The sequence below is a fragment of the Gymnogyps californianus genome, chromosome 2 (assembly GCF_018139145.2).
Source record: "Gymnogyps californianus isolate 813 chromosome 2, ASM1813914v2, whole genome shotgun sequence".
Taxonomy (NCBI): Eukaryota; Metazoa; Chordata; class Aves; order Accipitriformes; family Cathartidae; genus Gymnogyps; species Gymnogyps californianus.
Window position 1 is genome coordinate 64,896,959 of NC_059472.1, and position 27,468 is coordinate 64,924,426.

At 45.3% G+C, this 27,468-nt stretch overlaps 1 protein-coding gene across 2 annotated transcripts in view; it reads right to left on the bottom strand.

The window, feature by feature from the left end:
- The window catches only part of ZNF516 (zinc finger protein 516), a 105,775-nt gene extending 84,534 nt beyond the window's left edge, over positions 1 to 21,241 (bottom strand). For both annotated transcript variants that reach the window (XM_050891614.1, XM_050891615.1), the window contains exon 1: positions 21,211 to 21,241. The gene's annotated coding sequence lies outside the window, so the exon portion shown is untranslated. The remainder of the gene's footprint in view (positions 1 to 21,210) is intronic.
- Positions 21,242 to 27,468: the final 6,227 nt, after the last annotated feature.

Below are 27,468 nucleotides of genomic sequence, written 5' to 3' on the forward strand. Positions count from 1 at the left end.
TGCCGTCTGAGTTTTGGCATAAAAATGCTAAAGGGTCTTTAACTTCACTGCACCACTGCTTTTAACTAGACAGGTATCTTGTCTCCTCTTCCTTTCCACCTCCCAACTCCCTCAGGTCTCCTCTGCTGGCCAAGATGACAAGTTAAATATTTTACATGGTCTTGAATAGTACAATTTGAATCTTTTCCTTTAAAACTTAACAAGTGGAACAAAAACAAGTGCATCAAACCTCTTCTTCTGAAAGAACAGAGAGACTCAGAATTGAGAAATCAAACACGGGTTTCTGTATGCAATTTCTGTTTGCCACAGGAAACATTTTCTTCTTGTAAAGTACAGCAGCTAAACCTACACTTCTGGTAAAGTGTAGGTAGAAAAACCTACCCACCTGAAAGCGAAGACTAGGGGCGAGGAGGCAGTCTTTCCACCAGAGGACTTCAAAGCACTCCCCAACTCAAACAAAAACGTCTCAACACTTCCAGTGGAGGTGAGCCACCACCTCCACGCCATATCCCTGCCCTTCCCTGCCTCCTCACAGCTACATCATCTCTACCTCTCCCTCCTCTGTCCCTCCGCCCGGGCTCTGTCTTCTACTGCACCACTGCTGCGACAAACCAGGACGCCACACCACGAGGGACAGGCTCTTTTTTAAGGGATTAGGTTGCTCAAGAAGCCTAGCCCGTTGGGCTTGAAAGGATGAATAAGAGACCCACACAGCACAAGGCACTCCAGCAACAGACACAACTTCGATGTTGTTGGGTCAGCATAAAGCAAACGATGCTTTCATTTCAGTTTGCGCCACTGCAATGGTCACATCCTATGCACAGAGGAAAGAAATAGCTTGATCTTATCTTCAAATTTTATTTAAAAAAATAAAACCAACTTCTCAGCCACCTAATAGCTTTTAAAAACGAAGTAACAAGAAACAATCCTAAAGAAAAGCTTATATAAGCTACCTAGCATACACAAGTGATTGTTATATAAATACAGAATAATTACATCTTAATCCCCTGCTTTGAGAGACAGATCTTGTTAATCTGAAGAAGTATGCAAACTCTTTTTGTTATGCTGTAGAACCTCTCCAGATTATTAAATCAGTAAGATCAAGTACCATATGACCTAGCTCAAACATGCGGACACCTGCTACACTACAGGATGCCTCACCTGTCAGCAACCACAGGAAGAGTAACTAAGCACAGGACAACCGAATTTGACTGCACCCTGGTGATTGCATTGACTTGGCCTTACAACATTTGAGCATACCTGCCAATTGCTACATCCCAACCAAACCCCTTCCTCCTCACCCTTGCAAAGTTGCATAGGACATCCAGCGTGTTAACGATGTCTCTCAGCAGACCTGGTCTTCACAGGTATGAGTGTCACAACCACAAAAGAAACAATACACATGGATTTTAAAACAAACAAAAAAAAAACAAACAAAAAAACCCCCACACAACCAAAACCCACACCTTTCTTAATATCAACTCAGGCATTTTATAGCAACCCTTTCCTGAAAGAAGGGGTACACCAGGCTGAGGAACCGATCCGGCCCAGGACCTCTGTTAAGGTCACCTCTCCACCAACAGTCACGGTGAAGTGCCCAAGTGGAGATACCGTTGTGCTTAAACAAAGAACAAAAAAAAAACCCCACACCTCTACTTTTGGCTGGGCAAGAGGGTCTATTGTTTGCTCTCTGAAGATGACCTTGGAGTTTGAACTTTGCTTTCAAAGCCTGAAAGTTTTTCTACTTTCACACAACAGGGAAGACTCCATGTCCATATGTGTCTCCAGATACTGACAACAGGATCTAGTGAATACATCAGTCTTGCTTACAAGCTTAATATTTGCACATTCCTACTGAGACCACACAACTAAGTAAAACTGCTCATCTATGAAGAAGTAGTGACTTTTGGGAAAAATGGGTGTACCTGACACCACAGCAAGCACTTCCTTGAAAATGTTAAAATACCATGTTGGATTAGCCTAAACTTTTTAAACTTGCTAATATGATGTCCTTCCCTTGGAACTTTCTAAAACAAAACAGTCATATTAAAACAAATCCCCTCTCCCCAGACAAACTCAATGTTGATACATCATTTCCTAACATTTATGCTGTTTTCAGGAGGATGAGTTAGTTACTTTTTTAAGAACAAGTAATTCTGACTTCTTTGCCTTGGAGTCTTCCAACCACACACCAAAAAAGAGTGGTCTTTGCAGTGACACGTACAGTGACTTCGTCTAAGCACATATGCAAACAGGAAATGTCAAAACATGCTTCCTAAAGAGACGTCAGAGAGACATTTTTGGCCAAAAGACATCCGTATAGGGGTTGCAGCATGAAAACTTGGGGAGGAGAGTAGCGACGCGCTTCCCCGCTCAACCACTCCTGCTGTCATGATGGGGCATGTGGAGCAATGGGGCAAGAAGACCTCACCTATGCTACATCAGCAGTGCATTTATTAAATTGCTTCATTTACCCAAGTCGGCATTTTAGCTTTCCTAAACCTTCTTTCACCTTCTCCTCATCGCTTTTAGAAAAATCCACAGGAACAAACACTCCCGGCTGCTCCTTCAGTTCCCGGCTCTGCACCTGCAGCAGACACACTCTGCAGTCCTGCAGATATCGAGGTGGATGCATCAGCCGGGACCCGAGCCCCCAGCCTGCAGCAGCAGCAGGGCTAGCCTGCACACTGATATTGCATTGTATACCCAACTAGGCTTTTAAGTCATCTTGAAGATGACAGCGTCCCTTAGGATAACTGCAATGCTATCACTTGGGCTGCCTGAGACTCCTCTGATTGAGCATAAATTACAGCTGACTTGGGAAGGATACTGAGCGCCCGAACGTCTTGAAAAACACAGCCAGCGGGGAGCTGTAAGGATCCAGACACTTTACAGAGCTGAAGACTACATCTGAGTGTTAAGTGCTAAATCTAGCGCTCGGGGGCACTGTGAATTTGTGACACTTCCAGGAAGACTCTGAATCCATAAACTAATGGATGGATTATGCCGATACATAAACATAGGGGTTTCATGCAGTAGACAAACCATTTCTGCTGCCATTTAATGTGAATTACCTGTTTTTACACCCTAGTTAGGAACGTTTCAAAGGGAAGCACTGTTTCTTCTCTTGAATAAGCAAAGCAATTATTTGAGTTCTAAAATGAGGTAATAGTGAATCGTTAATTGCCTCTGAAACTAAACCCCCGGTTGTACAGACTGACCCACATGAGCAAATCTTTGCTGTCAGTTCAATAGGTCTCCAAGTGGCCACTAGCATCTGCCTACATGGATCAGCTTGCCAGACCAAGGACGAGTGTTAAATTACAAGCTTTGTATTCATGGCAAGTATGTTGAATAAATAAATAAATAAATACAGATCCATTTTATTAGTGGCAGCATGGCAACCCCATGCAAAAACTTCAAAATCTATTTAATTTTGAGCTCACTCTAATATTAGTTTAAAAATATCAAATCAATAACATCCTTTAATGTTTAACCAAACAGCTACATTTGTCCCTGGTTAAACTCTGCCAACACTGGAAATGAACCAGAGATTAATTTGGTTCAATGAATTTGGCTTTTAACCTAGACAATAAAATTTACTTGTATAAAAGCTCAAATCCCAACTGGCAAGGTAAGGATGCCTTAGGGTACACTCTGGTTCTTGCCAACACCACATATCCACCTTTATAGTTTTAAAATAAACCTGTGACTTTTGTTTCCACATGTATAGGCATATACTATGCTTACATTACCAAAAAATCAACACTGACTTGCAAGGGTTAATAATACGATGCTTGCTAATGTATAACCTCAAAACTATAGAGGACTACAAACAACCTACTTCTGCAAAGCTGGAAGTAGGGGAAGGAAAAAAAAAAAAAGGAAATCTTTTGCTCTTTACCAAGGTAAGAGAAGCAGAAATACTGAACGACTACAGGATTCTGGAGTCACTATATTAAATTGCATTCTTACCTTTGGCATTATCATACATTTACTGCTATTCTAGCGAGCGAGTACGTTTTTTAACAATACTTAGCTAGGTGTCTTCTGTCATATTTGAGGAACTACAGAAAACAAACTCTGTTTCTAAAGTTGTCATCACGACAATATTGCCTTCGTTTTCCCACTACCTAACAAGTCATGTACCATTTTCTCTTAACAACTGACCTGTTCTTTAAACAAATATATTCACACAGCGTGCAGGTGTATGTCCTGTATACACAGAGGACCAACTTGGCCTGAGCTGCACCCCTGAAATCTCCACGTCAGCGGGTACTGATGGCAAAGAGTCGAGGAGAATCCAGCCCGCGATGCCAAGGGGTAGGCAAGGGGACAGAAGCACATCACAGCGCGCTGTCATAAACACAAAGTGTTCTACGTCATCACGTGCAGCCAAGGAGGCACTTGTACCTACAAGGTTGCAGGTATTCTGTTTGCCTGGTTTTAAACAGATGGCCAGCATCAATAACAGAAGTGAAATCAACAATTTCACATTTTTCAAGTCCTGGCCTAATAATACCAACACTTTTTTTGTGTGTGTGCACCCAGGCAATGCCAAGCTTAGGATGACTGACTCGTAACACCACCCTATGGGGCCAGGCTGGGTAACCATTGCTAACACTGACAAACTCTTACTCACTAGAAAGTGCCTCTGAAGTCAGCGAGACTCCTCAGATGAGTAAGAAGTGCTCACTGATGTCAGTAAAGATTATTCGGTGAGGGCTTTGAAGGTTTTATTTTGTAGTAGTGTGTGTGTGTGTGTGTGTACATGCACAGGAGCAGACATGACTACCTAAAAGCCATGAATTCATCATCAACCTACAAGGTAGTATGGGCTACAGAGAAAAGCAGTCAGAAAGTGAGATAAACGAACCTATGCCATGACCTCGAGGTAGGAATAACCTCAGCATAGGCTGTACCTATCTATACCAGGACTAAACATGACTCAGGGAGTACAGGGTTGAAGTACACAGAGGCACAAGATATATGCCATTAGCATCTCTCCTTCTGCTGGCTCAGTCCCCTATCATCCTGCTACACTTTCTATGCCACAGTGCATATTTAGCACACCGAATGCTAACCTCTAGTCTCACGCATGCTGATGTAAATTTAAGTTAACATGACTAAAGTCAGTGGAGAAACACCAATGAAATGCAGAGTAACGGAGCAACACTTAGTCTCTGGGGTCAAGTTGATACAAGGTCCTAAAGCAATGGAATTTGTATCGTTTTCTGACCAGTGTCTAGAAGAAATTACAAAGCCATTTACATGTCCATGGGATACAGCACCACTTTACTCCCAGCTGCACTGCTCAGAAAATACATAAAAGTGAGCTTTGTATCTGTGCATATTTACTATGCCACGCAGCCCTTACAAATAAGCTGAATTACCAAAACCAAGAAGTTGCTACTGCTGTTTGCAGAAGCAGAGTATCTTTGCAGTGAAGGAAAATTACGTAAACAATACTCTACCCCACAGGCAAGCGCCGCACTCATATGAATACACCCATGCTACATGGCATGCCAAACTTTTTCCTCCTTGGTTGCTCTCATCTCTTGTGTGACTTTTCACTGTCATCTTTTCACTATTACCCCTCCGTAAAAGATACGGAGAGGGCTAACATACAGATGAACCACCCTCATTTTTCCAGGTAGCTGGCAGGTTAATTTCTGGGATGACCCAGGTACACTGGCATTGACCACATTTCTAGGCACCCACGGAGCGATGTAGAACCGGAGCCCCACAGTGCTGTTTTCCTGCAAGCCTGGGGCAGGACTGGTCCCCGCACAGAAACCACTCGAGTTTGGAGGAGAGCAGAAAGCTCTTCCACAGCATCAACACACAGGCAGCCTTCAGTACCAGTAAGACTGTCACCAAATTTTTGCCTCGTATTGTGGTTACACGTTCAAACGCCAGCTGAGGATCAAACGCTGAAGTTGGCTTCCCCCCTACTCTAGTAAAATGCACAGTAAATTCAATTCTAATAACTTATTATTGTGAAGAGGGCTGTGATAATTAACAGACATTTACTAGCATTTAATTTGACAGCAGATATGCTTTGAAGAATTTTAATGACCCATTAATGGATCCATACAACCACATGTACACAGAGAGGATACAATCAAGTCCTGGGACTGATTCTTACTATGTGTTTGTACACATCCCGGAACAACAGCAACAGATCATCATTGCTACTGGGTGCCACCGTATGACAACAGCTATAATTATACTGTCCTGATAAATCATAATCTTCTGTAAGCCTAAACCGCTGATTTTGTGTCAGACAAAAACAGATGCCTGCTGTGTTCCCGCACACCTTTACCTGATAATCATGTTGTGGTTTCATTTAGAGGATGACTGTTAGCAAAAGGAACTGATCAAAACTACAGAAGCCTGGAAAAAGAAACTGCTGCATGTCCTCATTTTATCTCCTTTATAATGCTTAAAACATTATTACTTCTTTTTAAGAGACCAGAAACATTATACCCAGCACATTCTTTGTAAAAGTAATCAGAGTTAAGGTCATAGCAGTAAAAGTCACGTCTAGAAAATGTGCTTTTAGGACAGATTCATGAGTATTCACAGAAAAGACGGGGGATGAACAACAGACTTCCCAAGTGCTTTTTTTTAATGGCTGGTTTTGCTGACACGCATCTTTCACAAACCTAGCTAGTCCTAACAAATTCTATTCATTCACAGCAATTTCTTTTTTAAGGAAGTTTGCTGCCAGTGCTAAAAGTTAATCAGCCTTAGGTGGCTGTCAGCATCCCGCCTCCCATCCTCCCAGCTCTTCTGTGCCAACAGCCCAGTTTCTCAGCATAGCCCCATCCTTCTCACAGGCCCCTTGCAACACTCAGATCGCTCCCATTTTCATCGTGAACTCAAACCTGCTCCGCTTCATATTACTCCTCCAAAAACTCTCATGCTCAACATGCCACATCCACCCACTCATCCCAAGTCTCCACCACCTTCAGGTTTTGAATGTTGACACCGGCTCAAGTTCAGAAGTGCGCAGCAGCCGGGAAACAGGGACTGCAGAGCAAAGCGGATCTGGGGGACAAGGGGTAGGAAGAGAGTCTACGATAAACAGTGATTTGTGCAGTGGGAACCAACTCTTAAGTCCCTTAAAGTAACTACACAGAAGAAAAATTCAGTTACTTTACGCGCATGCAGACACATGTGCTTGGCCAACCTCCTCCTCTCCTTCTGCTTAATATCTCCTCTCCATAACCCCCACCACCATAATTATTTGCACTGTAATTTTTCCCAGGACCGCTGGTGATGGAGCAGGACTGCACATGCTAGGCACCAGACAAACACCAGGTATCTCCATATCCTGCTCCTACACAGCTCGGCACACTCCCTGTCTCCTTCTTGTGCTGCTGCGGGATGGCAGAGACCACCCAGCAGGCCGGTGCCATGGGAAACAAAACAAGTAAGATCTCAGTTAGACCATGTTAACCCATCCCAGACAGCGACATCCCGCAATTCTGTATGGGGACACAATGACTCAGGCAGCTCCAGCCGCCACCTCAGCCTCGCCGCTCATGAAGAAAAGCATCACCAAGGGGCAACGATCCTTTTACTACCTTAACACAGATAACCACAGATTCCTGCCATGGTAATTTCTGATGAAGCAAAGAACAAAGACACCCACCTACAGAAAACCAGCATCCCTAGGTACAGGGGAAACTGGTTCTCTGCCTTCAACAGTCTTCCTGGACATCCACGGCTCCTCCAAACACCCATTTTCTCCCCTCTTATTTCTGTATGGTTTTGTTACATTCTCCTTTCCTTTAAGGCTCCTCACGCCCTGCGTTTTCCTCTCCTCCAGCTTTTGCCACGGCTGCTGCTTGCACCACTGCCTCTGCAGAGACCCAATGCTGATGCCAGCCGTGACACAGCTGAGAGATCTTTACCTGTCAACCAGCTGATCTTGGCACAGCTCCACTACCCCAAATGCAAGGTGTAACCTTGTGGGTGGAATTACACAAAGTAATTCTGGGTATCTGGTCTTCAGTAAACTTTGCAGAGCTGCTCTAAGACTCCACAAGAAAACTCTGAGTTACACTAGTCAAAATCTACTAGACCCTAACAGCATGGAAGTAAAGTAGGCATGACTGTGTGAAGAGCATTTTTATTGCTCCTCCACAAAATTATTTTTCATATATTTTTTCCACATTCACATAACCCTGTACCCATATAGATATTTTCTTTTTAAAAGATTACTGAGAAAATTCAAACTGAAAACTTCATTTTGCATGTTAGAATGAGAAACTGAGATTTCAGCCCTTCAAATACTGTTCTCTTCTCCAAAGTGTAAAATACACTGAACAAAGCAGAATAAACCAGGTTTGTAAGAACAACAAAAATCTGTTTCATGTCTAGCATCTTCTTAGCTGTCAGACTCCCACTTCTGATCATCTTGTCCTTTTTCTTAAATGTTGAAGATAGTTTAGTTTAAGAGAGAGTGTGTCCTCTTCCATGGGGACAACAGAGGACAGAGACTCTTCTGAGTGATGTTTTTTTTTTCCTGTGCAGGGGAAGCACCAGCTCGGAGGGCAGTGTTCCCGACCCTACTGAGCCAGCAAGACTGCTGAAGGGTCCCTACATGCTGCAGAGTAATCTGCGCTGGTCAGCACAACAACCTGCAAGGGAGAGGACTCGAACCAAACTTCAGACAAACTTCTTGATCCTGCCACTGCCCTGGGCTGCCCATCCTTCACCATGTCTATTACGTGCCCTCTCCCATCTCCCATCCTCTGGGAGCACAAAACTCAGGCACAGAAGAGCCATGTTAAGGGGATAACCATCTGTCTGCCTCTCCAGTCTGGTGATACAAGCCTTGACCCCTGGACCCCAGTCCCAGAGCCTGCAGGAGGCTTGGCCAAGCTTTTTGCAAGGGGAGAAGAGGACCTAGGCTTTAGAAGGGTAAGGAATTAGACTGATTTCTTACATCTCAAGGACCCCATTTCCTTCCCTTTCCTCAGCCTGCCAGACTGGCCAGTCCCCAGTGGATTCCTCTTTAGCTAGTATCTTCCACTCCTCTATCAAACCAGGTCGGCACTTCTCTTCTTAAACTTCTTGTTCTCCCCCTTATTTTCTGTCAGAGCCAAGGAAGCGAAAACTGTCACAAGTCTCTCCACCAATCTTCTCCAGTGCTCCAAATCTAGCTAAAAATTTGCAGAAATCTTCACCTGCCATTTCATTGCATTTCACTTGGCAAGTACTGAAAAAGCCAATAAATGTCACTAGGTTATCTCAAGCTGTACACCAGGACAAGGTAGCAAAGAGTGTGAAAGCCACAGCGTCTCCTCAGCTAGATAGCAGAAGATAAGAGTAATATCTAAAAGACTCCATCGTGGCTCTCATCTTTTTATGAAGACTCAGAGGGGACGCCCTGGTTTGCAATTCTATGCCTAGCTCAGAGACGAATGCGTGACCGGCAATACACAAGTGGCAGTTAAAAGACTTTGTTATGCAGGGGTACACATGAAGACAGTTTGTTTGCAGGTTAGAACAGGACTGTATTGGGTTTGCTTGGCAAGGTTTTGGTAGCAGGGGGGGCTACAGGGGTGGCTTCCGTGAGAAGCTGCTAGAAGCTTCCCCTATGTCTGATAAAATTAATGCCCGCGGGTTCCAAGACGGACCCGCCGCTGGCCAAGGCCGAGCCCATCAGCAACAGTGGTAGCACCTCTGGGATAACATATTTAAGAAAGGGAAAAGAAGTTACAGGGGAGTAGCAGTTGCAGCGAGAGAGAGGAGTGAGAATATGTGAGAGGAACAACTCTGCAGACACCAAGGTCAGGGAAGAAGGAGGGGGAGGAGGTGCTCCAGGCGCCGGAGCAGAGATTCCCCTGCAGCCCGTGGTGAAGACCATGGTGAGGCAGGCTGTACCCCTGCAGCCCATGGAGGTCCATGGTGGAGCAGAGATCCACCTGCAGCCCGTGGAGGACCCCACACCAGAGCAGGTGGATGTGCCCGAAGGACGCTGTGACCCCGTGGGAAGCCCACGCTGGAGCAGGCTCCTGGCAGGACCTGTGGATCCGTGGCCCTGTGGAGAGAGGAGCCCACGCTGGAACAGGTTTGCTGGCAGGACTTGTGACACCAGGGGGGGACCCACGCTGGAGCAGTCTGTTCCTGAAGGACTGCACCCCATGGAAGGGACCCATGCTGGTGCAGTTTGTGAAGAACTGTAGCCCGTGGGAAGGACTCACGTTGGAGAAGTTTGTGGAGGACTGTCTCCCATGGGAGGGACCCCACGCTGGAGCAGGGGAAGAGTGTGAGGAGTCCTCCCCCTGAGGAGGAAGGAGCGGCAGAGACAACGTGTGATGAACTGACCCAAACCCCCTTCCCCATCCCCCTGCGCCACTCGGGGGGGGAGGAGGTAGAGAAAATCAGGAGTAAAGTTAAGCCCAGGAAGAAGGGAGGGGTGGGGGGAAGGTGTTTTAAGATTTGGTTTTATTCCTCATTATCCTGCTCTGATTTGACTAGTAATAAATTAAACTAATTTTTCCCCAAGTCAAGACTGTTTTGCCCGTGACGGTAACTGGTGAGTGATCTCCCTGTCCTTATCTCGACCCACGAGCCTTTCATTTTATTTCTTCTCCCCTGTCCAGTTGAGGAGGGGGAGTGATAGAGTGGCTTTGGTGGGCACCTGGCATCCAGCCAGGGTCAACCCACTAGAAGGACACACAGAAGTCATCAGTCTATTGCACAGACTGCGCATCATATACATTATCATGACTAAAAAATGCCCTAAGTTCTGCACTGAAACAGTAGGAGACATAACAGCAGACAATTCAGCAACAGGCATTTACAATTTCGTGCTTAGTGGCCTGCATGAATCTCACAGATTACCTTACTGCTTTCGCTCTGTTTTTCAGACTTCTAACAAGCCAAGCCACCTCTTTACAATACCCAGGCTCCTTAGACATCCACTTCAGAGCATCAAAATCTGGGGGAAAAGGCTACCCACAGTCTAGAAGACACTTTTGAGCTCCAGACACCCTCCTTTTAAGTGCACGAAACCTTGAAGTGAAATATTAGCAATCCTTGCCTTTTGCACTGCTTACTTTTGTGATACAAATACATGGCAACCTATAATCCCTAATCAACCTAGAAAATAAATGACTGATAAACCAATCTGCTTGTAACCCCATTAACAGATTCTGGCTTCAGTATCAACCGGGTAATTTTCTGAGACTATTTTTAATCCCAACTGCTAAACCATTAATCCCACAATTTCCACATAGTATTCCATCCCACCCACCTCCCTAAATTTACCCAAGGTTACCAACAATTTTGCAACTCATTAAAGAGCAGATAAATAAATAACATTTGCAAATATACACCTCCTGGCACTGGAGAACTGAGAGACTCCGATTACTCGGCTGATCCCGTTAAAGCCATTACTTTCTAATTGGAAGGAGTCATTCAGAAACAAAGCTGTGTGTCTGGCATGTCACTTGACACCTGGTACGTACCGTTCGTGATAAGATGAACTCTCCAATATGCTTGCCACAACGAGAAGAAGCGGGTTATTTCATCATACCACCGACAGTCACGGCGCGCTCTACTAAAATCTGTTCAAATTTAATGGGACTGGGGTTAACAGCATAAATCGTCGTGTTTTCTCAAACCGGCATTAAAACATTCTCCAAGTATCATTATTAATGTCAATATAAATTATGCATTGAAGATCACAGCATTCATTACAGAGGTAAAATTTATCTGGGGGGAAACGGAAAAAAGAGACAAACAGCAAATCTAATTAAACTAAGTATTTATAGATTTCATACAGCTTTTCTCAGTAGCGATGAAAACGCTTCTCTAAAAATGGTCTTAAAATAAGCATTAGCAGAGTCATTAAAAACAGTACCAAGAAAGTATTGTATTAATCAGCTAAAGGTACAGTTATACACAGGATGTTGTGAAGGGGCTGACGTGGTAATACACGAGACTGGTAGTTTCTCCAAGGATGTATGAACGTGCTAGCACAACAATCTGGACAACAGACCCTTGGTTTCATGTAAGCAGCTACACACAGGAGGAAAAGCTGTATTTAGTGTTGGAAGGGTGGTGTTTAATGCTGCTTTCAACTTCCATAAATTACAATGATGTTAGCCGTTCCTAATTGGTATACATTAGTATTCAAACACCACGTTGAAATTAGAAGCTTAGCAGTTTTTCGGTATGCTTATAGATACTTCACACAAACATGTGAATAACCTCGTTGAAATATTTTTGTATTCCAAGGTTAAAAGAAACGACTTTAAGCGACAGCTGGTGAGCAACTGGTATCTCACCGAGGAGTGTCACGGACTTTTGGAAGTTCTCATGTGACGCACCGTACGGGGCTAACTCCTGTTTACTGCACGCCTTGGCACTTCTGAGTAGAGCCCCATCTCCTGAAGCCTTGAAGACATGCACAGCTAGGACAGCATGGGGGAAAACAAGCCTAAAAATACAAGTCCCAGGGGCTCCAAATCCAAAAGGAAAATAAGAGACCTTATTTCCCTAATTGCATAGTTTAAGTCAATCCTTAAGCTGCCTGATTCATGGTTTTATCATACTTGTGGCTGCCAGTACTGGTACCAGCTCACCAATACAGGTGCCTCACAGTCTACCGCAAGGGAAGCCAGAATGCATCCATTAAAACAGACAACTAAGCACCCTCTGTGTAAAGACTGGAGCCGGCGAGGGGGGGGGGGGGGGGGGAGAAAGTCTTTCCAAGCACATCCTCAACCATCAAAAGAGCAGCTCTAGTTTCAGCCAGCAGAGACCGTAACACCTCACCCCGCGATCCTTTTACAACACACTGTGTCACTGGCTATTGTTCATAACTCTTCCCGCAAATCATTTCAACATTCAGAGCCTGACTATTTCTTAAGGAAATTATTTCAGAAGGGAAAAACCTGCTTACTCATGAACCTGGTATCATTATAACAATGAGGCAAAACAGCTAAAGACACAGTTACATTGCACAATCCTAAATGCATCATTTATTGTACTAGATTTCAGAAAAAGAACATTCTGAAACACTAAAATAAATCAGAGCATAAATGTGACTTGTTGTCAGCTCATACAATATGGGTTAAATGCTACCATATGGTGAGTGCACACACGTTACCCTTTTAAAAACAAAGAACATGGCTAATTTCTTTCCCAAATCTATTTTTAAATAAACAAACGTGATTATTTTAAAACGAGGCTACAATTGTGACTAAAACCTCAATTTCCACCAGTCTCTCTCTCTTTTTACTCAGAACTAATGCCACTTCACTGCTCACCATCTTTTTAAAAAAGACAAGGAAAAATTACTATTAAGTCAGCTTTATCCCTGTAATAAGCCAACATGAGCATTTCCATGCAGTGTAAAAACAGTGACAAGCCAACTCACCGTTCTTCCTTTATTTTACCTGCCGGAAAAGCCAAGCATGCATGTGTGTGTGCAGTACATTAAAACTTGCTGACATACGATCCGATTTTCAGCAAACACTCCCAACAGGACCTGCCTGATACACAGAGTTCTCATCCTCTCTGCACCCCCCCAGTCATGTACTGAAACATACAGTTTTGGTACACTCCCAACCAAAAAGAACAGGGGAAAAACAAAAAAGGACCAAAGCAAACACTTATGAAATACACGCAGGGTAGCTGGAGCGGATGCTGTTGGTTTGAAAATTGTCCGTCTAGCCTCTGTGCTGAGTATTTGTTTTTATCATTATACTATAAATGAAACATGTCAGGAGCCTAAAAATAGCTACAAATTGTAATTACATATTCTTTGTTGTTTCTGTTTTACTTTGAAAAGAAGATTAAAAGCTAGATCATTTTAGAAACTGGCCTTAAAGATTTGGGGAGCCACAAAATTATTCTACTTTGCAATTTGGAGTACACTGCTGGAAAACATTTCCTTTGGGACATAAACATGACGGCCCCAACACGGAGAAGCAAGCTCCCAACACCATACAGCAAGATGGCAAGAAAGAAAAGGGAGAAGAGTAGACAAAGAAAAAAGTAATTTCTTAGAGATTCTAAGAGTGCCCTGATTACGGATGTAATACTATAAGCTTTAATTAGGAGCTAAGTGCTGTGTGCTAAATTCATCCCCACACATAGCCCTGTAAATTCAGAGTCACTATACTAAAGTTACCGTGGGTTTATGAGGACTGTACAACAGCAACGTCTGGCCTTTGACTTCTGCAACAGCCCGTAATGAAACACGGATTTTGCTGAACATGCGTTAACCTACGCTGATACAAATTAGATTCTTTTCCATAGGCAATCACTTTAATGAAAGGTTAGCAAAAATGGATTTTAAGCAGTCATCAGAACGTAAGCGGTTCTGAATCCAGAGTAAAAACCCTCTGTTCCTCACAACATAAGACTTAAAACAGTTTAGACCAGTGTCTTCATTAACACGTGACTTCGTCACCATGTAAACAGCCACTGTCCCAGTGTTCCTGCAACAGGCACTATTTGCCATGTTAGCTCATGACTCAGGAGCGGTAAACAAACGAACTGTCTTACAGCAGCCCAGTGCTACTGCTGTAAAATACCTGCTAGAAATTATTAGGCAATAAATAGTTTGGCAGCAACTTAAGAGATGCAAGCGTTGTCCATCCGCACACTAATTTAATCTCAGAACACATGCTTAATGCCCTGAGTCCATTTGCATAAGCACTGTTGCCGTAATACAGTTTCAGGAACGCAAGGAGAAACTGCTAACATGAAGTGTGTAACAATGCTGATGGGCCTCTACAGATAACCAAGATGTAAACAACATCAAAAAACGAATAACCGACGTTGAGTAATCATCGCATCAAAAAAACAGAGCTCATTGGCTTCAAATAGCAAAGCAGGTTCAGCAGATCAAGAGACCCAACTTTTGCTGACTAACAGTTAGGTAATGAAAGTAAATATTTGCAATGAAGTCATCATCCTAATGAAAGCCATGGCAATGTCAACTACCTGGACCATAATCCACCAGCATGTTTTAACGCGGGCTCACTAACATAATATTTACTAGAATCGCTCCTGCTGGAAAAGGAAAGGAAGTCTCATTTACTTTTAACATAGAAGTGACAATCAAGAAATACTGCTATTTGTTAAGTCTTTCTAACTCCCAAGTACTGGACTGATGACGCCCAGAGAGTTACTGTGCAGTTACAGTGGGTAACTGAAAAACAGAATTTTGCCTTCAGAGACTGAGTCAGAACAGCTTTATCCTAGCACTGAAGTGTATAAACATTTGCAGCATGTAAGATGTCTGCTTTGAAAAAGCAATGTTGCTCCAACGTTCAAATATTTATATTGCAGATATCTAATCAAATAAATGTGACCTTTTTTTTTTTCCCCCTGTTTTTTTTTGCCATGCAGTGATTCATTATCTGGATTAAGTTTATGGCTACAGTAAAAAAAGAAAGAAAAAAATAATCTCTGTTGTAAGTTTTAGCTGATTTAACTGCCAATATTGTTAAGAATTTCAGACTCACATACAGAAACTGTAATTCCACCCAGAGACACCCTCATGCAACTCCCAGTAGTCAATGGGAGTGGCAAGCATGCTTATCAGGGGACGGCACTGGGCTCACAAGCAACAAGTCAATTTGTAGGATGGTTGTACACGCTCTTATCCAACTGAGGAACATCACACAGCTATGAAAAACAGTAGTAGCCCATTTCCCCTTTCTGTGCAGAAATCTAATGCCCATTCAGGCTTAAAAGGTATGTATCTACAAATTCATACTTGTGTCTCAGAAACTTACACAGGCACATTTTACTTGTAAAATTTGCAAGTTTGGACAAGTTGCTTCCTGCAAAATGCAATCACTTTGTATTTCAGCTTTCTATTTTGATGACTTTAAGAAACAATATAGTCAAACCCAGCTTTCCAGTTTGAGTACACATATACAGACTTCATCACGGTCTCACAAAAGCTTATGCACTGGCTCATTTTGCATACTGTATGTAACCCCAGAGAAGTCCTAGAAGTCCTTGGCATGAATTTAAGTCTTCACAGAAGCGAGGCCTTTCAAAGTTGACAGGTTTTGGATCATACTAAATATAGATGCCCTCCATTAGATGGGACCTCAGCATAAAATTCACCAGTTAAGATCACAGATAACTATAGATAACTGTTGAAGCCACCTGCACATAAAGACTTTAAAAAAAAAAATCCGAATAAATAGACTGCCCAAAGTTTGCAAGAGTTGGTGACTAGATCATTCATCCGATGATACTCTTCCAGGCTGCCCCCTCTGGTACCAGCTACACAAGCACCCACAGCAAGGTGGATTTTAAAGGCTACTCATTTTTCAGTCAATTGAAGCCAATGTCCCTGCTTCTGAAGCAGATCTGTAAAGTGGTAGGTAAGGCATAAACATCTTCCTTTGCTAAAATGAGGGACGGCTGCACTTACGGGCAGTTCAACAGGCAGAGATTCAGAACGATGGCACAATCATTTTCACCCCTTCAACGAGTACTTCTGTACTGGTAATTGCTATTATTAAATCTTGGTGACAGCACGATACTATGACCAACTATAACAACATACAATGAACCCAATTTTTAAAGCAAAGACATTAGTCACTGTCACAGGAAAACTTTAATCTACAAAAGTTGAATGTCACTGCTGTTGCTCCATTCCAACCAGCTGCACTGTTACCGAGGTCACTTGCAAATAACAATAGGCAGCGTTCACCTTAGTGAAGTAAACTGTTTTCTTTTCTATGATGCACAGAGAAGTAGTCGTTCATATTCACGGAGGGACCGTATGCAGTTCTCGATGCATACTGTTTTAGTCGCCTACAGCAATTTAGAAGGTCGCGCTGAGCTGAGATAGGAGCCATGCTAACAAATACCACTCCTCTCAAAACGTGTTTTGGATCATTCCTTAAGACAATGTTATTCTCACTGATGTTTAATTTCTCCCTTTTTTCCTTTTGTAAGCATTATCTTTGCATATTAAACTAACAGTTTAGAGTGGGGTTACAATGTCCTATTGTTCACACAGACCACATAGTACTTATCACTAACTAGATCTCACTTCAACATCACTCAGTTTTATAGGAACTAAAGGCTTGAAAACAAATCCCAGGTAAGAATTTTGAGACCTATCTAAAAAATATTTTACACCAGGAGCTAGTAAAGGTGCGCACCATGCCAGTAACACAACGCTCTACACAAATCACTTTATTGTACAGAGCTCATTCAAGATGGCTATGGCAGCTACTCTTGTGAAACTAAAGATGTCTCCTGGAATAACTGCACGGCAATACTAACTACACCACAGGTGATCCTACGCAACTTCAGCTTCCAGTTTTACCAGGGGGAAAGCTCCAAAACCCACCGCGGCCCACCCCTCCTCACTGCCCGGCGGGACAAGATGGGGTGCGCAGAGCGGCGCACGACCAGGCTGGCCGGCCAGGGGTTTGCTGTGACAGAGCTGAAGGACACGCTGGCGGGAAACAAAGCAGCAGTGCTCACCGAGAGACGACTCGTCCCGGCCAGCTGCTGCGGACAAAACTACAGGAGCAAAACTCCCAAAATACTCCCTGCCTCAATGAAACCTTTGCTCCCATCACCACCACCCCTCCCCGGCACTGCTCTCCCCCCAAAACACCCACCACCTCTTGCAATACAGTTATTTTTGGTCCGCTAGCAGCAGCCAGCCTGGAGGGCAAGAGCGGGGGGCCCTCCCGGAGGAGCAGGAGTGCCGCTGCCCCCAGCACCCACTACCACCCACACGCGTCCGTGGGGCACATCCCCAGCGCCACACACACATGCACGAGTACACACATGCACCTGCCTCAATGCAGCACCTCCCCATCCCTGCACGCGTGCACACACACACCTGCACCCATGTGACTCCCATCCCGGCGTGCACACATATACCCAGCCCCCCCATACCAGGCACGACCTGCAGGCACACACATCTGGCCCACGTGCAGCAATGCAACATACCCCATCCCCGGCCCTGCATGCATGCACACACACACCCATCCCGCTTGCAGCAACACCCCTCCCGGCCCCACGTGCACCTGCCCTGCATGCAATAGCTTGCCCCCCAGCACGTACATACACACACACACACACCCCCCCTGGGGCTGAGAGGGAGGGAGATAAAGGGGAAGCGGCTGCAGGTCGCTGCCCTCCCTCAGGGTCAGCATCCTCCTGCTTGGCCCCCTCCAGGACACGTGGGGCCTTCATGCACTGCAGGAAAGCAACAGTCAAAAATCAAGACATGCACACCCCGCAAAATGAAACTCTCAGCTATCAACCCACCCATACACCATGCACGGGGAGAGGGGCACAAAGGAAATCTGACGGAAGATCTTGAGAAACAGACTCCCCCCCAAATCAACCCACGTTATGCCATTCAGCTTCTGCTTAAAATTACGCTTTTCTCTTTTTTTTTGCTGGGGGGGGGGGGGGGGGGGAAGCCAACGAAGTACACGGTTGCCAAGTCGAGTTAATGAAAAACCCTTTGGCTGTTAACTCATTTAGTGCAGCAAGCATGAAATAAAGTCCGTGGCATGGGGCCAAAGCGCAGCAGCCCTTTGCCGGGCAGGCTTCTGGGACCTCTCCCTGACCGCCGAGGAGCCAGCCCAGAGCAGAGCAGCCAGCCTACAATTCCGAAGAGCTGCGATCTTCCTCTAGAAGAGTGAATCACTCTAGAAGAGTGAATCCGCCTCCAAAAAAAAAAAAAAAAAAAATTTTTTTTTTTTTTTAAATAAAAATACCGATGGCACCGCCAGGCCCGAGGAGATTTTTCGTAAGGGCACTTTTGCATCCACTTCCAAAAAAAGCCCAACCCATCCAACCCCGCCACTGAGAGGGAAACTGCGAAGGGATATACATAAGGAGGCTGGGCGGAGGATGCGCACAGCGCCGGGGCAAGGTGAAGGCAGCGGCCCGGCCCCTCCTCGTCCCACCTCGCCGCGCCCCGACACCCCGGGGCCGAGCGGAGCGGGGCCGGGCGGTGGCGGGGGGCGGGTCCACGGGCTGGGGCCGCCCCGGTGGGGCGGGGACCGCGGGCGGAGGGGCGGAGGCTACGCGGTGCGTCCGTCCGTCCGTCCGTCCCCCGTTCCACCCCCCACCCCCCCCAACCCGCGGCAGCACCCCTCCGCCCCCCTCCCCGCCGAGGAAACTTCTCCGCTCGCAGGGGAAAGAGTTCGGCTCCCGGGGCGGGGAGACGCTGCCGGCGGCCTGGGTGCGAGCGGGGAGCGCCTGGCGATGGGGAGCGGGGCGGGGGAGGAGGAGGAGGAGGAGGAGGAGGCGAGAGAGTTGCGCCTCTCCCCAAAAAGGGACTTTGACCTCGCACCGCTCTCCAGCGGACCCCGAATTACATATTTTTGTCACAGGTCGGATCCTAACGCACGTCGGCACAGCGTCTAATTTATGAACTCATCAGCCTAATTTCATTATTTAATCATGCGCCCAGCAATCGTGTTTCCTTAAGAAAGGACTGACCTATTTTTGGCTGGAGATAAACGATCATGTTAACAGATGTTAATCTTGTAATCTGTTTTTCCTGTAAGCACTTCGCATACCCGCGTTTCAGACATTAAAAATAAATAAATAAATAAAATCTTTCCCAAACGACTTGACGTCACGATTCAGTTCTTATTTAAAAAAAAAAAAATCTCGCAATGGTTTCAAAGACATTAAATCTTTTTCACTTTATAAATGCTGATTTGTTCTGCCTCAACTCCCACAGGCTTTTATTTGCATTTCAAATTCCACAGGTTACACCAGTCGCCTTTTCAGAAAATGTAAACCAACAATAAGGCAGCAAATGGGGGGGGGGGAGGGGGAACCCTGCATCTGGATTAAATAAAGACCAGAATTAATGTTTAGAAAGTAGTCCGAGCAAAATTATATTTGCACGCCCAGTGCCCGAGCGCCTCCGTATCTATAGGGGTAATGTAAAGGATAAGCTGTGGGCACACACAATGCGCATTCCCCAGAAGATCCCTGTCTGCTGCTGGGAGCTTATTAACGCTCCTAATAAATGGTGCCGACTCCAAACCGACACTTTTCGGCTTAAAACACAGGGTTTGTCTCCAGCAGTTAATTGCAGAGGTTAGCTGGTTTGAGGGGAAAAACAACGGCCGGCTGTCATGCTCCACACGCCTCCCCACACGTACTGCCTATTTTAACACCCCACCTTGTTCCCTTATAGCAAAGTTTACCCATCCAAACTTTCCTCAACTTGCCCAAGTACTTAATTCGCATTAGGATCGCGACTAGGCGCTATGCTAATTATCACCGAAGATAGTAGCGGGGGGAGGGAGGGAGGGACGAGGAGGAGGAAATCTTTTATAGCACAAAATGTCTGGAACTGCATTATTTCTATTCTTCTTTTCTCTCTCTCTCTTTTCCCCCCTCCGATTCCCCCCCCCCCCTTTTTTTAACATACACATTAAACTCCCTGCCTCTCTCCCCACCCCACCCGCATTCAATGGGCTATTTTCCTCTTCTGGAAATAATCGCTACGGAGACATTGTCCTTCGAGCCCTTCTCGCTGTCTATATGTGAATAATTGTTTTCTCTGCCCGCCCACCCCCAACTTCCTTTGATAAACTGTGTACTTCTGTAACGGGGATCACGCAGCTATGGACTCGCAACGGAGCGGAGAGTAGCTAAAAAACAAGGTGGGGGGGGGGGGAACAACACAACCACACATCGGGCATTTCACGCACACGCTGAATCAATACTATCGGGCGAGGGGAGGGGGGAAAAAACCCCACTTAATAATTTAAGTGGCTACTCGGGGCTCGAAGACCCATCACCCACCTTCACTAGCCGAAGCATTTTACTTTAAAGTGAGGCAATTTGTTCTTTGTTTCTTAATGGATTAATATCGCTAGTTCGCCCCCCCCCCCCGCCCCTGACGGAGCGTACAAAGCCAAAAAGGCTCCCAGAGCCCGCAAGCCCCCCCCCCCCAGCACCACCACTGCAGTAAAACCGACCTCCTCCTCCTCCTCCTCCTCCTCCTCTTCCTCGCGAAACAGCGCAAAGTTACCATTTTGAAGCTGCTCCGATGACCGGGGGACACACACACACACTCCCCGTTCTCGGGGGGGGGGGGGGGGGGGCACGAAGTTGTTGTGTTTTTGGTTTTTTTTTTTTTTTCCCCGGGGCGCAGCCCGAGGACCCCCGCCCCCCGGGCCAGCCCCCCGCCCCGCCGCCCCTCACCTCCTCCGCTGCCGGCGGCAACGTTTGGGGAAGGGCGCGCCGAGCCGCCCGCCGCCCTGAAGGTGAAACCATGCGCCGCATGCGAGCGGCAGCGCGCTGCACATGATCCGCCGAGCGGCTCCACTGGCGCGGGCGGGGGCGGCCCGCCGGCCCCCGCCGCGCCCCGCGCCCGCGCGCCGCCCCCGCCCGCCGCGCCCGCGCGCCGCGCCCGCGCCCGCCGCGCCCCGCCCGCCCCGCCGCCGCCGCCCGCCGCCCGCCCCGCCGCGCGTCCCCCGGCGGCCGCAATGGTCTGGCCGGTGCGGAGCGCACACGCCGGCGACTATTGTCTCCGCGGCGCAAAGTTGGGGAGCGGGGTGCCGCCGCCGCGGGGCCCGGGAGCGGGCGGAGGGGGGGCTGGGGGGGGGGGGGAAGCCGGGCGCGGCGCCCCTCCGCCGGGCGCCGCGTTGTGCGGGTGCGGAGTCGCGCTTCTGCCCGCCGCCACCGCCGCCCCGGTTCCCACGTACCTCCGCTGCGAAAGGTGCGGGCTGGAGTTGCCCCAGATGCATTTCTATTAGAAACTTTTTTTTTCCCTTTTTTTTTTTTTTTTTGGGCGAATTCCACTGGTAAAATATTTATGGATCTATTGAAATGCGCAGAAACAACAACATTAAAGTCCTCAATCAAGATCAAAGAGGAATACTGTTCAACAGCCACGCTGGGGAAGTTGAAAGACCTCCGAACAAATCAATCTGCCATATGGCTTTTTAAAAAAAAAAAAACCAACAAAAAAGCACCACCACTCCTATGTCTGAAAAGTTCCAATTCTTGTTTTCCTGCGTGTTTGCGAAGCTCAGTTTAATCACGCCAAACGTGTGCCATAGGCGAGGGGAGTATGTTTAGTCTATGGCTGGAAAGCCTAATTTAATCTGCTAAAGCTTGGTACTAGACATCAAGGGTGTGGAGGCTTTTTTTTCTCTTTCTTTCTTTGTCTCGTAATGTGCGATGACGTAGAATTGACACGGAGGACTTTTGACGGAGGGTCGGTGTTATCTCGACGCCCCGGAGCGCCCTGGGCCGCCGCCCCGGGCCGGCAGAGTCCGTCCCGTCCCGTCCCGTCCCCCCCCCGTCCCCCCCGCCAATCCCGGGCACCCCGGCTCCGCGCCCCCCGCCGGAGCTGCCCCCCGGCCCCGGCCCTGCCCGGGCGCACCGGCTCCGCGCCTGCCTCCCTCCAGCTCCGTCTTGCACTTGGGACGCGAACTGCCCCGGCACCGCTAGCGAAGAGAAGCAAACAAAATTGGGGCGGGGGGAGGCTTTAAATCCTGCCCTTTCCAGTGCTTATTACCAGCACCCTCGGAATAAAGGAAAGGGGCGGGGGTGGGGGGGCAGCGAGCGAGAGGGAAAGTTGGTAATGAAGGATACACGAATCATAAAATGTAAGCTATGTGTGATTAATGATCTGCACTAATTTGAATAGCAGGCGTGTTAAAGGTCATTGACAATTGTTGCTGCTTTCAGCATGAATGCCTGAGTGGGATGTATTTGGGACAATCAAATTTAATTCTAATTCGCAGAAAAAAACCAAACTGTTGGACGTGCAGAGCAGCTGGTCAAAATATAGAGAGGATGTGCTTTAAAAAATGCACTTTGCCTGTCCTTCAAAGGCAGCTTCGTTGTTACATTAAGGTAGTGTTTTTAAATCCCTCAATAGTAAATAATGTATCATCTGGAATGTCTGGATTTTGTTCCTTATGCATCAGCATCTTTCCTGCACACTTTTTCAATCGCAGGCCAAATTGTGTTCCCAGTTACTCCAGACTTGGGGCGTTTTGTGGGAATTCTGAGTTCACTGATGCCGGATTTACCTGCGAGGGGACTGGGGCAGATGTCACCTGTCTGAGCTTGAAGAATTCACCCCAGGCACACACGCGCCTATACACAAGAGTGTAGATTCTCTAATCACAGTTTATATAGTAGTTTAGCATTTCTTTACACAAAGAGTAAGAAATCCATTATAAATCAGCATTCCTCGGCAGTATTTAGAACTACAGTATTAAGCTAATAATTTCCATATGGCGAAAATTGACAAGTCAGAGCAATGAAAGGTGCACGAGACTTCCCAACTCCTCTACCTAAAAATGTGATTTTTACGACCTACTCCTTTTCTCTCATAGTCTGTATAGAGTCTTTTCCTTAGACGGTAAAGCATGAGAATACACAACACAGTGCTTGCTCTATTACTTGATAGAGTAATGCTTGAAATGCTTAATATTTTCCATATTTGCTTCCATAGGGCCCAGTCTAGCACTCCTTGCTCCCATAAAAAAATAGGATACTGCGGCTACGGGGGTGAAAGGACTGGAGAACCCATCTCAGCCTTAGTAAGTGAGGGGTATTCCACTTTAATGGAAAGGCAATTAAAAATTCAGAAGATGCAGAGAGTTTAAAAACAATCAAGCGGTATATTAATTTCACGGAAAGTCACTAGCGGAGTTCCTCTGTCCATGTAATTTTAAGTAGGAGATTTTCTCACATTTCTTCTGCTGAGTCCAGCACTTCTGGGTTTTAAAAGCAAAAGTGGAACAGTATAAGAATTTATAGACTTAAAAGATATGCAAAATGTGTTTGCATAACATCGTCGATGTCATTAGAAATTTCAGGTAGAGAAGATATTCTTAATTTTCAAATTGTTAGTAATGTACCATTACCATGGGTGATTAATCTGTTTGCAGACACTGTTTACCCATTTTATCTTTGCCAGAAATCTTCCAGGAGATGTCCTCCCGTTTCAAATTCTTTAAATTACAGTATTTCGTATGAGAATGTCAGCGATATTAATGGCTCAATACGTGTTTTGCTATTTATAGACTCGCATGTATAATAATTCTGGCTAATGAAATACTTGGAGCAGGAAAACATTTATTTACTTTTGCTGTGGTCTAATAAATTATTTGTTCAGCATTTGGGACCAGGCTTTCTCAAGTTAAGGAAAATGTCATTTTGATGAAAATCTGTGTGATGACTTGTCTGCATAACTTAGCCTTAGGAATGATTGGTGGAAGTTTAGATAAGAAAAGGTTCCCGAGAAACACCATGGTAGAACAGCAAGGAAAAAAGGCCGTCTCTCAAAAAGCAAAGCTGAAAGCATATATAAATACTTCAAGGCAGGCAAACAAGCCAAGTTTGGATTACATTTTATATATGTGTGTGTGCATGTGTGCGTGCGTGTGTGTACACATGTCACATACACATTCAGTGAAATGTAATCTAGAGGAGTCAGTTGCTTTAGCTTTCGCTGTATGCTTGCTCAGAGTTACTCAGGTTTTGTGCCGATGAATATTTTTCGTTGTTACAAATCTATCTGAAATTTAGAGAATGTATCTAAGTAATGCTAATCCAGGATGGTTTAAGGCTCTTGATTTTTTTAAGGAATCTGTCTCTCCATCTCAAGACTCGGACTAGCATTTTCCTTGGGGTCTCCCGTCCTATCTGTCTCTCAACGACGCTTTCTAAACACAGCCCTTAGCTTTACAGTTAGTTCTCCAGTTCTGCCGATAAAACTATATATATATATCTCTATTTTAATCTAAACCAGAGATTTTGCTTTCAAAGTGTGCTTGGGTCAGAAAAAAAGAGCATGCAAAGTCTGACGACAAATAATCATGTATTAGTCTTTACGTTCTGAACCAGACCTTTTCTTGGTATATTTGGAAATACAAAGAGCGTGTGCAGGAGTTACAAACTGGAAGGCGCAGGCGGCTCTAATACCCATGTACGTCTGCAGATCACTGCACAGAAACATTCCCAGTGATGCTTTTTAACAAGAAGCTAATATTTCTGACTCCAATTAAAATGGGCCATTCTAACACTGGTGTGCTTTCAGAGTTTATGTGGGTGGCACAAATTTCACTCTGAAACAAAATGGTTTCAATCAATAACAAGCGTATGCTCTTGGATAAAATACATCGCCTTCTCATGTGCACCACAAAAATCTTTCTCTCTTCTTTAATCGTGCCTCAGTAGCTGTGCGATGTCAGGCTGCTTCCAAAGTTTGTACTATGAAAACACACCATGACCCAGCAAAGTTTTGCACGCCGGTGTACTCCGGGTCTGCCTGGATTGAGGTCAAGCTCTTGCGCCCCGTTCATTTAGTCAGGCATAAATCTAGCAAACAACGGATTTGAAAATAATTTTCCACTCGGAGAGCTGCACATATTTTGGGATCTGAACAATCTATTAACATGTAACCACAATAAGCGACTTGGGCATATCTGATGACAAATTGTATGGGGTGTCAGGATGTGGTCATATCCTCTTTACCTTCTACTCATGCAAGTTGTCCCCTTGCTATTAATGGAATTGCTTTAATGATAAAAGATGATCAGTGTTTGTCTCCATCATCTCATTTATGGCATGTAATGAGCTTTTCCTTATGGCAGAAATAATCCGGAGACCTTTCTTGAAGAATCAACATTTTTAACTCTAATGTCTTTCATATTTGCCCCTACCGTCAACACAGTTGCTAGGATATAGCCTGATTTTGATTTTTGTGCTTTGATCCTCTCAAACCCACATTTTTTTACATCAAGTTACTCAGCATCGCTTTTACAATGACACTGAGGAAGAGAGCAGAAAAAGTTAATATTGCAAAGTAAGTACAGCCTCAATGTACATGGTTATTTTAGGTTCATGCTAAGTGCTGTATATAGTACCAACTTTTCCAGCCCTGGCAGTCAGATTTTCTCACCCATATGTAATTTTATAAACTACATCACGGCTTCACAGCAGGTAGGGAGCCCACAAACCTGTTCTTAATTTCAGCTTAACTGAAAGAATCTCAGCAGCAGCTGGTTTCAGAATAGCTGATACAGACTTCCACAGATGTGGCCCATAGTAGGTTCAGAAATAAAAAAGAACTAGGCCACAACATAGAATTAATTTCAAGGAAGACAAATTCAATAAGGATGCCACTATTAAGAGTTTTGGGGTTTTTTTTAAGAGATCTTTGAGAGGGCATATTTCTGTGGCCTGGGTTTTTTCATGCTGTCTACGGATCATCATACTGCAGTACACCGACTTTCTGGCAGGCTGGACCTGGCTGTTAGCGGGCTGCGCTCTCCCGAAGCACAGAAACGGGCTATTTCTGAGTTTGTGTCGCCTCCCCTCCCCTCCCCCTCGCCCTTCTTATGTTCCTCCAAGCATAACTGATAGTACTGGAGTGCTTGCGCGCTTTTCTAACTGGACCAGACAAAGAGGTACAATAGCTAAAAATGACCTCTGATGATACAGCGAATGCGCCGCTTGATAAAACTGGGGAAGCCGGTTGCTAGCTCTAAAACAACGTGTTATTTGGTGATGTTTCACAAACTTGAAATGAAGGAATACAGAACAAGTAGTTTCACAAATGCTGATTTCTGGAGTTTAGTAAGGGGAAGGCCCTAAATGATTTTTTTAATGGCATGGCAAATACATCGATGTATTTACTATCTTCTGCTGAGTAAAAAATACCTCAAAAGTAAAAGTGGAACAAAACAGTCGCTTGTTCTTGCTAACAAAATTTCCCTTGACATTCTGTGCAGTGGTCTAAGTGTTTGAATAATCTTGGTTTATATGGTCTTTCAGCTCAGGCATGCGAGGAAAAAGGAACTTCAAAAAGAGAATATTTTACCTGACGTGTACTATTTTAAGGCTTCAGTAATTAGAGAACAGCAAAGGTCAAAATAGCCATCAATATCACGAGCAACAGAGTAGAAGTAACATGTTTAAGAGGAAGTTAGTTGGTTGGCTGTAACATAATATGCCGTAAGCACTAGGATGTGGATCTGTAATGACGAGCAGCAGAAGAAACAGAAAAACTTAACCAGCGTCAGATATTTATTTTGCTGAAAGCACATGAGAACTTGCAAATAAGAAATAGAGATGCTTTCAAGTCTAAATCCCAGATTTTATTACCTCACTGCAGAGATGCTGCAACCTATACTGAAGTCTATCCACACAGATCCATTCACAGGCTGGAGAAAGTTTGCCAGTGCTTTCTAACCTTTCAGTTAGCCAGATAAAAACTCGGGATTCAGAAGCTCCCAAATCTTTTTTCCACCTTCTGGATCTCATTCGAATCAGAAACGTGTGGCATTAGCCTATTTTTAGCATACTACTGCCCACCTCTTAAAGTCAAATCATGAAATACTAGGTCAGGGTGGGTAGCTAAGATGCTGCTGTGTATCTGCTACTCCTAAAACTGTGCGTTCCAGCCTGTATTTCTGAACTAGCGTAAATTAAAAA